Source organism: Nelumbo lutea, chromosome 5 (genome assembly GCF_056320005.1).
Source record: "Nelumbo lutea isolate HS-2025 chromosome 5, American lotus-T2T, whole genome shotgun sequence".
NCBI classification, from domain to species: Eukaryota; Viridiplantae; Streptophyta; class Magnoliopsida; order Proteales; family Nelumbonaceae; genus Nelumbo; species Nelumbo lutea.
The window spans coordinates 55,354,441-55,357,787 of NC_142688.1; the positions used below are offsets into that span (position 1 = coordinate 55,354,441).

Sequence of the window (3,347 nt, forward strand, 5' to 3'; positions counted from 1 at the left end):
GAGCTCCGATTGGGCTGATTCAAGATGCACTGGAAAGATAAGAGAGAACCCTACAATTTTCATGTTTTGGACTAAAATTACCCTCTATTTCTTTGTTTGAAGAAGGGTATAAAAGTCTTTTTATTACAGCTTTACTATCAACTTTAATGGCTATTAAAATGATCATATTTGTGTATTTAATCCATCTCTAATTGTAAGTATAAAAAATATAAATTCAATTATTACTTTCTACCTCATTTACCCCTCTCATGAAGTCTTACACTTAAGCTATGTTTGGTTTGAAGGAAAGGAAGGGAAAATTTGGAATATTCCAAAAGATTCCAAATCTTCCCTTGTTTGGTTTGATCACAACTGAGAAAAAGAAAGGAAAATGGAAGGATTTAAAATCATGAAAATGAGGAAACGGGATCTTTCCATTTCGGTTGGAAACTACTTCCCTCGAAAATAAAAGTAGAAGTAAGGGAAAAAATCGAGAGCCTTTCTTTCGATTGAGAGTTACCTGTTCTGAAGAAACAATGGTGAATCGCATATAGAGAGTAAACCAATTTATCGAATTCCAGCAACTAGAGATGAAAAGCAGAGGTAAACTTGAATCTCAAACTTGCGGTCAATCTCTCTTCTTCTTTTCTATGTTTTAGTTGGTTCGAATATGAATCTCTCTTCTTCTTCTTCTTCTTCTTCTTCTTCTTCTTCTTCTTATCTATTGATGAATGTATGTGTATTAAGTTTTCCATTTTGCAATATGTATTGAGGATCATTAGCATAGGCAGAGTGTGCCATTTTCTTGCAATTTCAGTGGTATATTTCATGCGATTTCAGTGGTATGTTTCATGCTTGTGTACCATCCTTTGTTGTGTTACCTGTTATGTTTCATGCTTGTCTTCTATGCATGCTTTAAACAGCATGGTGGGTTTTATCTGGTCTCACGCATTGTCTTACTTGTCTCCTGGTACATTTCTTTAGACAGAATTCTCCTCTTGCTTGTTTCCAATCCATAAAAAATGAAGCCAATTTGCAAAGCAAGGGCATCCAAAAATTAGATGACGCAACTTGTATTAAACGTTGGAAATAATAGTCAACGATTCTCCATGCCTAGCAAATCCACTCCATTTTGAATATGGCATCGAACAAGTCGCTACATTCAATCTTGTTAGTTTTTTCCAATAACAAATGTTTAAATGATAATCTGTAGTGCAATATAATTGAAATTTAAATGAATGAATGAATGAATTGGGCAGTTGTTCTTGGATGAAGAAAAATTTAAAAGAACAAGCAAAATAGGATCTCCTTTCGAGAAGAAAATTGAAAGGAAAAACAGGTTCAGTGCTTGATACCTTTATATATCTACTACTTAGCTCTAAAATTGAATACTTTGTTGGTATTTGAGGATGATACTGAAGTTTGAGACTGATACTTTTAAGATAAAAGAGGATCAATACTTGTTTAAGTTGAAGGCCTGAGGCTCAACGCTTAATGTTGAATTTGGGTACTTCACCAGAATTTGAGACTGATGCTCCAGTTCTGGATAAGGAGTTAGTTCATTGCTGATTAAGAAGTTGAATACCTGAGACTCAACGTTGAAGTGGTGAGGAGTAGAAAATAGGCGGGCATTATTGCCTTTGTGAGGAATCGCCAATATGTTGTGAAGAATCATCAATATTCTATGGATTTTAAGGGGTATTTGGAGTGGAAATCCAAACTTGCAGTTGCTAAATGCATTTTTCCAGTTCTAAATACTGCTCAAATGTGAGTTCTTGCGAGAAGGAGCTTGTTCCCAGCTCTGTCAATTGAGGAGATTGCACAAGCAACCTCTGTAACTACTCCAAGGTCATATTCTTGTTTACTTTCAAAACCTTGAGTGACTTGCATCTGGCAACTAGTCTTTCCAAAGCATCAAAATTGACTTTTCTATTCAGGCTTGCAAAACTCAGTACTTCTAATGATGTCAAGTTATCAGGAATACAACTTAACCAGCTCCCACCAACATCACTAATCCCATTCTCCGATATGTCCAGCTCAGTCAAGTTCCTATAACAAAATTGCAAATCAAAAGGAAAATGAATCATTGGCTATCATTACATATGAGAGCTACAGAGCTAAAAATAACAAACTAATGGGCAGCAGTATGAATAAATTGATATATGTCTTCATGGTTATCATAGAACTAGTTGATTTCAGGTGCATAAACAAATTCTTGTAATCATGCACTGATTAGTTGTTGCAGTCTCATGAAATGTTATATTCCCTCTACAAGGAAGCAGGATGTTTAGGTAGGCATATTACCACAAATACATGCACTGAACCCAATAAGAAAGCATAGCTAATTCTCTCTAGAGGTAGGACAGTAAAAAGAGAATAAGAAAGCTCACAGTAAATCACATGAAGTGATAAAACCATGAGTAGGGTGCCAATATGCAGCAAATTTAATTGAAAGTTGGGTCTACAAGGTCAGCTCAACATTCAGCATTCAGCATTCAGCAAGGATGCCAATATAAAGAAAATTTAAGAAGCCTAATAATATCATAATTAGATCATAGCATTCAATGTGGGTCTTTAACATCCCCCTTCCCACCCACCCAAAGGATTGTTGTCCTATGTGCAGATCATCTGAGTAATCAGTAGCCTAGCCACTTTTTTTCTTTTAGAGTTCTTCCGTTACCTTCTTCAGATTTCTTTGGAGTTGTCCCATTTTGATGTGTAAAACAATCTTATGATGGCTTTCATTTTTTATGGGTTCTATAGGGCCATTTTTTGGTTTATTATTTCATTTACTATTTGTTGGGCTGTGTGGAAGGAGTCGAATTGGAGAATATTTGATGTGCTGATTCTTTCTATTTTTTTGATGGATTGGGTTCTTGTCTCCAATGAATTTAAAGGTTGAAAGGCATATTTTGGTTATAGATAGAAGTTTGTCTTGGGTGTAGACTGTAGAGGCAATATACTATAAATTCTTTGCATTTGGGCCTCTTTATATATCATCACACACTTTCTTGACTCTTGATATAAAGAATTTGCATTTGGGCCTCTTTATGTACCTCCACGTGTATATACCTCCACATGTATTTCCCTGTAGCAGTAGAGTTACTGCATCATTGGTCACTCGACGAGTCCTGGTATAACACTTATCACAGGATACACTCATCCTTCCAACTGTAATCTTCTTATCATTTATATTTGTAAAATTCCATCATTGATGAACTCCTTGTTAGACAGTTTTGTATGCCCTTAGCTTCAATCAGAACCTTAATGGGCAGCAGTTTGAAAGGCTAAGTGAGCACACAACCTTAATGGGCGTAAAGCCCATTTCGAACTGGGCTGATTTGATCAGTTTAAATGATGGGCGGATC

The 3,347-nt window shown here is 35.8% G+C and overlaps 1 non-coding gene across 1 annotated transcript; it reads left to right on the forward strand.

Moving 5' to 3' along the window:
- The first annotated feature begins 1,017 nt into the window (after positions 1–1,017).
- Positions 1,018–1,142, forward strand: LOC148852515 (small nucleolar RNA snoR86). The gene has a single exon (XR_016100003.1). It is a non-coding gene; the product is annotated as a small nucleolar RNA snoR86 (small nucleolar RNA).
- Positions 1,143–3,347: the final 2,205 nt, after the last annotated feature.